Here is a 10,471-nt window from a genome sequence, read left to right as displayed (position 1 = left end):
GCACTAACAAGATTACTGACTGTGTATTATTAATAGAGGCTTGTTTAATATGTTAGAGCTTTAACTCTGGTCCTTGCTACCACTGAGCTACATCCTCTTCATACAAGGGTTAATTAGTTGTGTATTGTTCAAATAATAGTGGAGATGCTGGGGATTGAACCCAGGACCTTGTACATGCGAAGCACACGCTCTACCACTGAGCTACATCCCCTTAGACTGGAGTAAAATCACAGCTATGCTTTTAAAGAGACTGACATACTATTATCTTACAGCTGGCTGATAATCCAGACTGCTGCTGAACTGAAATTCATGCATACTGTGTTATTATTTTTGATAGGTTAAGTGATATTGACATATACATTTACTAAATTGGATTCCCTTAATCCACAGCCGGACTTCATTTCTTAGAGATTCGGCTCCATGTTGACATGATGGCGTCACGCAGATGTACCTAAAAACATGGCCGGTAATCTTGTTTTAACTGTTCAATTTAATTTCAATATATATATAAAAGCCCTCAGTGTGAGTATAGTAAGAGTTAAACTCTTTGTGTTCAGCATCACAGCAGGTTGATGGAGATCGAGCTTGTACATTCATAGCACGTCTGTACAGATGTGCAGGTTGACTCACTATTCAGCAATTTAGGAACCAGAGTGAGCAGTTCATTGACGTTTCATTTCTTTGTTTGCATAGTCATTTACACATTCTTGCGTTAAATTGTTTGATTAATAAACAAGATACTCTTGAAAGCACTTCATGATAACAATCATTAAATACTTCTTTTGGAGATGCTGGGAATTGAACCCAGGACCTTGAACATGCGAAGCACACGCTCTACCACTGAGCTACATCCCCTCACTATGAGCGCTAGAATGTTAGAGTGTACATATAATTCAACATCAGTGAACTGAACATCCTCAGCATCATTTCCTCCTCAGAGGAGAAGGTCAGACGAAAGTTTGACGATGACAATTTAGAAGCTTTATATTTACAATATAGTGTAAAAGGTGGGTGGTGAATGCTGATCCTGAAATAGCTGTGACTTGAATTGAGTGACACAATATATACAATAGAAAAATACTGCCACCACTCGGCACTTTTATTATTGCTGCCACTTGGTTGCATTGTTGTGTGCGTACGTTGTGTATTGTTGTGTATTGTTATATGAGAGCGACAAAGACAAATGTCAATTATATTGGCTAGTCAAGTAATCTGAATTTGAACGTCACAACTCATTAAGATACTGGATTTGTCGATTAGGGCAATGGCACAAAATAGACACAAGAGGGAACCATTTGCTTTCATTCAGGTGGACCACAGCGACCGTACCCTGTGACATGTATCCAGAGGGGTGGTGAGACTCAATACAATGTGCACACATTCTAAGTGAAGTGAAACCAAAACAAAAAGCATGCAAGATTAGGGACTAGCTGAGTCTGACTCATGTCTGCTACATGACTCTTTTATGGGAAATTGCTGATGTTGTTTTTAACTTTCTGCAGTATTTATTTGTGTGTGTGGGGGGGGGGGGTTGGAGAGTTGGCTGAGGATTCTTCATAGTCTCTATGAGCCGATTGAAAGATAATACCCTGATTGAAGTTCTTCAGTAAATATGTTCTCTCCCATCACTTAACACGATTATAGTACTATAAATAAGACAAGTATATTTCTGAGTATCTTGATGATTGACTGAGGTACTCATGTATCGGATCATTTGGACTTTCTTTGTCCTGACTGAGCTTCCATCAGTATCATGACATGATGCAGCTGCGTGTCCATTGATGATTAAGACCTTAAAGTCACATTCAATCTCATGGACAGCCATCAAGACCATCTGTGATGTTCTAACTGAGTTCAGATCTAGTCCACTTGCAGCAGATGTCGGTGCCACCAGAGCCTCCGGTGTGTTACCTGAACGTCACGCCTGCCTGTGGAGTTTGATCATGGATCAGCACCTGTGCTCTAACGAGAGCAGGGATCTTTTTTTCATCATTAATTCACGTAGTTACTCACTTGATGGCATGTCTTGCATGGGTGTGACAAAGACATTGCATGCGTGTGTGTGTGTGTGAGTGTGTGTGTGTGTGTGTGTGTGTGTGTGTGTGGCCTTATTTCAAGGCTGTACATTTCTTTCAGCTCGCTGTCTGTCTGTCAGCATATGAAGTGAATCTAATACTGTACATTTACAAGTTTAGGTCAGGAGTTTCTTTGCTGGTGGTTAGATTTGATTAAACTGACCAGTGAAGGAACATTGAGTTAAATGCTGATGCTGTAACATCTCAAGTCATTGCTCCCTGTAGAGAGAAAAAAACCTCCAAGTATTGATTATACTAAGAGATTTAATTTGGGTGAATTTGCTGAGTCTCAGTATTGAGCAGAAGAAGCTGTTCTCTTCTCTGTACTGTTAGTTGGTAGCGTTTCATGCGACAGAGAGAACAACTGAACTTCCAGCTACGCTCCTGCAGCCTTTTTATCTTTGCTTTATTTTATTGTCCAGTTGAAACACACTGAGGGATTGTTTCTGCAAGAGAACAGATATATTAATGTGGCACGTGAATAGAACAGCGTAAAATGATGTGTTAAAAGCGTGTCTTTAAAACCTATGACAAAGCAGTTTGTACATACTAACTTCAGATCCTGTAAGTTTTATGTAGCGTATAAATTACTTATGTAATAAACTCCTCAATGGGGGAGCACCTGAGAAATGCTGACATGAATATGACATATGTGACAGGAAGAAAATATGTCTGGAGCTGAATTTCTTGGCGTTGCAGCGGGTATTTTTTGTTCCTACTTCCAGTGTCAGTGGCCTGTAACAAGGTGTCAAAGCTGGAGGCTATTCAGGAAAACACGCAGGAACTGCAGAGTATTTACAAAATATCAAACCCTGCTGGCTTGTGTTTTGGAAAGACCTGCAGCAGAGGGATGTTGAAAAAAAGGGATGTTGAAATCACTGAAATTTACTTGGCTGAATGTCTGATGCAGTGTCTCGCACTCTTCGTGATTTGACTCCATCGTACGACCACATTTGGCTAAAGGACGTCAGGTTTAATCAGTAAATTCAAACCTGTGTAGTTCATCTCCCATATTGACTTTTTGTAACTCAAATAAGAAGTGCTAATAACACAAATGGACTTGTTTGTGTCGCTGGCTGCACCTCACAGCGAGTGCTGACATCCAACTCATCTGCAAAGAGAAAAAGAAAGCTGAGGGATTGTCAGAGCTGCAGTTCAGCAAGTTCAGGTTGGCACAGCTTCTAACACACACACACACACACACACACACACATTGGTGCTTTGCCCGTACCTCAGCTGTGCTTCACTGCAGAGAGGATGACAGAAAGTAAGGCGGAAGAGAGACAGACAGGGAGAGCACAGGAGAGAATACAAAGCAGGTGGAGAAGGAAGAAGAGATCTCGAGTCTCATCACGTTAACCCTCTTACTTCGTCCTGCCGGCACCAAGAAAGGAGCCGAATATGTCTGCGAGTGCGAGTATTCATTTAATGGAAAGATTAGAAACCAGGGGTTAAACATCTTCACACATCAGCAGCTCCAAATAGCAGAAGAGGTTAACGTTCGTTTAGATGTTGATTTGAAGGAGAGAAAGGTCGAGACGTTAGAAAGAAGGCAAGCATGCAAATAAAGAGACCTCTGCAGCGACGAGATGTTGTTGAAGCTTCAGGTCCTCTCTCTCTCCAGTGCTGTGTTTGTCTCTGTCCCTCCTCGGGGGTTGAAGGAGGACACAGGGGATTCTGGGTTATTGACCCAGTTATCTGCCGTGACTAAACGCTGGCATGCCTGGTATACACTGGCCTCCCCGAGCCACCCGCTCCTCCAGTACATAGCTCTGCCATCACCTCTCATTCACCCATAAATACTGAAAGTAGTGGCACATTAGTGACGTGCCATGGACATAAATTAAAAGGCAAATACAAGGCCACTTTTCTCTCCACTGAACTCACATATGAGAATATGCACCGTGAGGTAAATCAGTATGCACAGTGTGAAGCTGTCAGTTATGATCAAATGTGTGCTCGGTGCACAAAACATTAGCACTCTATCAGTCTGTCCATCTTGAATAGAAATACACGGTTCTTTTGAAGGCCCAAAATGTGTTAGTTGGTCTTCTCTTGTACATCTCTACCAGACACGACACACATCAGGAAATAGGTTTCAAGATTAGTAATGCTGTTTTATGCCAAAATTCACAACCTACCCATCTGCTCTCTATCTATCTATCTTTAGGTGGCGTGAAAATGAATCAGCCACAACATTTGTTGTGTTATGGTTTCAGAATGATGAAGACAGTTGTAGAACAATTAGATACAAAATATGAGGTAGGCTCTATAGGATGAATTTTTATTTTTTTCCCCTTAGCACAACATGGTTTTCCCAAATGATGTGCACATTTTTAAAGGCATTCTATTGTCTTAAATGGCTTTTAAAAAATATAGAAAAAAAGGGGGAGGATGACCCCGGACCCCCTGAGAGACTGTTTGAAAGTGTGTGTCCCATATCCCCATTTGTACGGTTCGTTGTGTCTATTGCTTGTCTTGAGAGGGTTCATGGAGACAGATGAGGAAGGAAGTGCTTTAAACAGGACACAGGTTATGACAGCAGACTTGTCAGTGGGTTTTAGATTATTGAAAAAATACCCATTTGTCCAGATGAAAATGTTATTGGTGGCTGTAGTTGTTCCTCCGGTCCTTATGGGGGTCAAAATCCACAGTCCCTGCTATTCAATAAATATAAAAGACTTGGGCTATTATGTTTGTAGAGCTGTTTATCATTGAAACATTATTACATACACAAACACATTGAGTTTGTTTTAGTCACAAAGATATCTAAGGACACTTCTTGAAACATTTTCCATCAGGGTGGAAACCAACCTATTGTCTGGTCAAGTTTGAACCGTAAACTGACATTTCAACCCCTCAACCTTCACCGAGATTTTGCATTTTCATCAAGTCAAACTTCACCCCTGAATCCTGTCAGGACATTTGGTGTAGTTTGTTCTTCTTTCAGCCCGAGCCCCCTGTAAATGTCAACAGTAATCTGTTTGGGCATCTTGTATTCCCGCGTACACGCATCCTGCATATATTTGAAAGTGGTCTGCAGGAATGTGGGCCGGTGCTCGTGAAAGGTTGCGAGGAATGTGTCTGCACACAGACTGTAATCAGAGTATATCTGTGTTTGTTTGAACAGTTTGCTCCGGCCCTATACTGTGACTGTGTTGGATGGGATTTTATGATGGCTGCCAGTTTAATTCAGTGTATTTCAGACTGGGGGGGCACATATATATCATTTCAAACATTAAAACCACATGCATACATATCACACACATGTCAACATCATAACATGCATAAGGCTGGTCAAATTGACACTGGTCAGCTGTTTATCTACCATATTTGTTTGTATTGTACATCAAGCTACAGGTAACAAAGGCATCATTGTGTTTCATACCAAATCACCAGATAACAACTTCTAATTGTGGTGTTGGGCCTTCACCTAATCTTTTATATCAACTATGCGTTCAAGCTTTATTGAGAACTGAACAGGAACCACAGGAATCAATATGGCTCTGTATGCAGAGCGGGACTTTGAGCTAAATGCTAAGGCGGAAGTTTATTTTGAAAAGACCGCATGTAACGAACGAATGACACGTGTTGCTCGACTTTTACAGGAAAGGGCAAGAAAACTTAGGAGTAGCATTTCGTTAGCTGTCATACAAACCGTTGTATGAGGATGCATCGCTGCCTTATATTGTTTCAGGGGACATGTAATGCTAATGTTAACACAATGTTTGGACAGGATTACAGGACATCATGTTATCCCCTTACAGCACTCACAGCTAAAGCATGTCAGAAGTTGTATGACACTTGATTAACGTTGGGAACAAGCTCATTGTCTTGAGTTATAACATATCATATTAGAAAAAAAGACACTGATTTGAAGCACGAGATGGAACACAAGTCATGCACTTTGTATGCCGGACTGTCCTCACCGTGGCTCTTCACTGCAAAAAGTACATAATGTTACTTCCTGCAAAGGAACGTGTCACCAGTGAACACAAATCAAGTTTAGATCAGTGACGGCAATTTCATTTAATGTCATTAAAAGCCTGAGGGAGAGAGAGAGAGACAAACAAAATGAATATGTTAATAAAATAAATATGACTGACGAAGAGGTTGCTGCTGATAGATTTTAATATTATATTTTATAACGATATCATTGTAAATGTATTCCGCTTATTATTAATTCATTAATTAATCAATTTATTTGCACTGATGTCAGTAATTGCTTCAATTGTATTCTTGTCACAGACTCAAGTAACTAAAAGGAATGAAAAAGAAGGACCTTTGCATTAACTGGCCGTTCCCACGCCATGTGCTCATTACCGCTGCTTTCAGTGATGAGTTCCGGGTGTCATGTATCATTCCCAAAGGGATCATACGCACAAGCACACACATACACACACACACACACACACACACACACACACACACACCAATGCCATATGAGCTACTGAATAAGAGCCACGTTTGTGAGCAGTGTCATCTACACGACAGTCTGCCGCCACAATAGCTCTTTGTCTGCCCAAGTGAAACCAAAGCACCTAAAGGTCACACGAAAGACTTAGCCTGAGATGGCCCATCTCTGTGTGTCTGCAGTTACATTCCTTCACTCAAACCAATCTTGTGAAAGATAGTTTTACAAGTTCAGGCAACCTTCCTGCTGAGCAAATGCATATACACCACTAACATTATTAGAATCATTTCTGAGTCTGCAGAAAGCCAATAGGTTTAGTTCTTTTGTCCGTGCTGCATATGCAACAAGAATGGCTAGCCGGAGCATTTTTTTTTGGGCTTTAGAAACAACAACAAAAGTATTTTTACACAGAGCACGTGACAATCAAACAGAATGAAAGTGTGGAAAATTGACAAAATTGTTCTATCGGAAAGTTTGCAACGGATGTTTTGATATATAGTTTAAGGAGATGAAGCAGGGGATGTTCAACAGCTGACATTCAATATTACCTGAACACACCTGGGGCAAGAGTTTCCAAAACAGCCCCTGCTCTCAGCTGCATTACCACGCAATGATAAATATACAAAGCAAAAATAAAGAAAGCTTTCCAAACTGTGATTATTACCTACAACTGAAAACCTCAAGCAAGCTTCAAGTCTGTGCAGGAACCAACAGCAGGGTTTCATTGAAGCCCATTACAACAGGGCCAAACTGATGCTGCCGTTTACTGTGACAACATGTCGTGTTGTCACAGTAAACTGGGAGCTTCGTGCAAACCTCCGACTTTCTCGTTCCATCTGAACGCACCATTAGACATTTCATTGCTGCCTGACTCACATCTCTGGTGCTGTCCAGGAGGGCCTGCAGAGCGATCACACTGTTTATACTGCAACGCAAACATTTATGTTGAACTTGGATTGACACTCGAAAAACTTGCAAAGTTTGATCGCATGTGGACATTTTGGAGAGGATGAAAAAAAACCAAGAGAGTGAAAGGAAAACAAACACATTTAAGTCGATTTTTATTTCCGTACCACTTTTCTATTCTTTTCTTTTCTGCAAGCTAAAGAATGCAAGATGAATGCAGCTGTTTAGATAAATGCAGATTTTTTTTACAGATGTAGTTCTAATCCCATTTATCTGGAAAACCTGGAAAGAACATTTGCAACAAGACATCTTGTGTTTGAGCTTTTGTTGTGCGCGGTAGTGCTGGTGGTCGAACACCTGGGCGTTACTCTTTTGCTGCGCACACACTTTTTACTGGACTGTACTAGTCGGATAATGCTTCAAAGGTGAAATGTGCAATGCCCGTGTAAAAGAAAAGCCCTTTGCTCCACACTTTTCTTCCTCTCATCTGTGTTCAGGCACAATCCAGTGAATTTTTCTGCAGTCCTTTCCGTTCCAGGAAAAGTGTCGGACGAGCATTTCCCAGAGATGCTCATCAATTAATTACACACGACTCTTTCTGTCAGGTGAGGGCCTGAAGGGAAGCTGTTTCATTAGAACATCTGCAGAAATAAAACACTGTAAGAGGAGATGGAGACCATGTTCCCTCAACCAACACATCACACCCACACACACACACACACACACATTTGTGCTATTTCCACAATATTTCACCTCAATTTTTTCACGTCTTACATATACATGGATTTGCTTTTACAGTCCTTTCTATGTGATGGTTTATGCATTGCTAACAATGAGAGTAACAATGCCTCAGCATCTGCCCCTTTTCAGAATGTGGGGCCAACTAAGAATTAGCTTCTGGGGGAAAAAAAGCTAGTGAGAGAAACTTAAGTCAAGATTCGTTGGGAGTGATTTAGTTTTAAGAAAGACGGAGGAGGAAGCTCCTACTAACAAGGGAGATTGAATTTTGAGTTGTTTTAACATCACACACGTTTCCGCACCTTCACCTGATGAGTGCATGCTGTTGAAAGTCGGAAGCGATATTGGATTTGAGTCGGTGTCTGTCATTGGCTGGATTATATGCGAAGTCACAGTGAGAGCAGATGAACGTCCTTCGAGAGCAAACCAACGAAGCCGTGCTTGGAAAGCGGAATGCAAAGCGAGGCCACTGAAGATTCAGTGGGTGGGTGCACGAGGGACTCCGCCCTCCTTCACGAGATGTTTTGCAAGTCAGTATATTTTTTCTGATCTTTTGCACCAACAATAAACGCACCAACCAATCACATTGTGCAGAACCTCGTTGAGCTGTTTTGTTGTTGTTGTGATATTGAGACCCAACATGCGGACGCATTGGTCCCAAAATGTTACAAATCATTCAGTGTGTCAAAGCAAATAATAACCTATGACACTTGCCAAATAAAAAAACAACTACTTTTGCGCAATGTTTAAAACAATGATGTATTAATTCATTTTCATTTTTTATTCATTTTCACTGCTGTAGTGAGAGACTGCGATCACACACACAGACATCTCAAGGCAGTCGTTGAGTCTTGCATTTCAAAGTGGGTCACAGGGGGTGGGGGTGGGGTGCATAGCTCTGCTAAACCTCACTCTCTCCCAGTCTCTGGGGACAATCGAACCAATTTAGGTAATGTGGATTCCAGGATGTATCCTGCTCCTCTTGGTTTTCTTTGTATCGGTGAAATCTCTCCGTGGTGGAGCTGCTGGCCTCCCCCATCATCAGAAACCTGCACCATTTATATGGAGATACTTTGGTTTTGAAGAACGTCAAAAACATAAAAGTCAGGTAAAAGGTACATCCTATCAAAGAAAATGACATGTGTGTGTATATATATATATTCCCTCCTGTGGAGACATTGACATATTTCATTTTAAAGTGCTCTTTTTTTATTTTTACTCCCTCCTCATCCTGTATGATTCACCGTTGTGGTTTCATGGCTTCCTGTGACGCATTGGGAAATCTTCCTTTTTTGAGAAATATTTATTGCATAAAGTTTATGTTCTCTGAGTGTCTACAGAAGGCAGCCAATCATTAACCAGGGAATAAGTGACCAAATCCACCGAAAGAACACCGGCTTCATTCATTCAATGACACTTCATATCACTGAAGGAATGGCTTCTTTCCTCTGTCTGTCCTCAGCTCACTGTTTTCCAGGGTTACTGTTATATGAAGCCAACAAAAGCTTTTTATTAGAGACCAGGCATCACACCACTCCCTTACAGTGAGTGGTGTGATGCCGTTTGTTAGATTACTATTGAAAACTTCAAAAAGCAAAGTTTATTTCTAGAGAATACGCCATAGACAGGAATGATAGAGGTGATGTTTAAAATAAAGAGAAATAAAAACAGGAATATATAACTGAATTCAGACTTTAGTATAAAGCATGTTTTAAACACTGAAACACAGGTTACAGGAAGGAAAATACACTGCAGTGGGCAACTGAGCGCCTGTCTCTGCTTGAATGTACAATACGTTATTTCAGTGGCAGGCATTGTGTATTTTAGTTAATATTTTTCAAAGGCAGGTTTCTCTTCTTTGGGAGTGAAAGTCCTGCCCACATATTTATTTGTCTGCGTCCCACCGATGCTGACAGCAGGGATATTGAATAGACTGGACTCAACAGAGCTGCTGGTGTGTTGCAGAGTGTAGATGTGTGTGAGTACCTGTACGTGAAATCACAGATGAAACTCTGTCTGGCCCGGCAGCATCAAGGCCGGCGGGAGTGGGCGAGCAAATGAGCCTGGTGATCAAAAGAAAAGGAGGGGGGGCAAGCTTTAGGGCGTAATGAGTTACAACCCAGCGACCCGCCTACATGTTTCCATACAGAGCTTATTTTGTTCAGGTCACACCCTCACATGCAGACATCAAACACACACCACTGCACGCTGGTCTCCCTTCTTCACCTGAAGTCATTTCTCACGCGTCTCAAGAGGTGGTTCAATTACCTCCTTCTGCTCTTCAGGGTGCGTTTAGACTGGAATTAGGAGAGCAGGTTTGAGGTAAACAAGCCATAAT

General features: G+C 41.4%; 2 non-coding genes across 2 annotated transcripts; both read right to left on the bottom strand.

Moving 5' to 3' along the window:
- Positions 1-139: 139 nt before the first annotated feature.
- On the bottom strand, positions 140-211 carry trnaa-cgc (transfer RNA alanine (anticodon CGC)). The gene has a single exon. It is a non-coding gene; the product is annotated as a tRNA-Ala (tRNA).
- Positions 212-783: 572 nt separating this feature from the next.
- On the bottom strand, positions 784-855 carry trnaa-cgc (transfer RNA alanine (anticodon CGC)). The gene has a single exon. It is a non-coding gene; the product is annotated as a tRNA-Ala (tRNA).
- Positions 856-10,471: the final 9,616 nt, after the last annotated feature.

This window comes from Anarhichas minor, unplaced genomic scaffold, assembly GCF_050575085.1.
Source record: "Anarhichas minor isolate MPS153535 unplaced genomic scaffold, ASM5057508v1 ptg000004l, whole genome shotgun sequence".
Taxonomy (NCBI): domain Eukaryota; kingdom Metazoa; phylum Chordata; class Actinopteri; order Perciformes; family Anarhichadidae; genus Anarhichas; species Anarhichas minor.
This window is presented reverse-complemented; position numbering and strand designations above follow the sequence as displayed.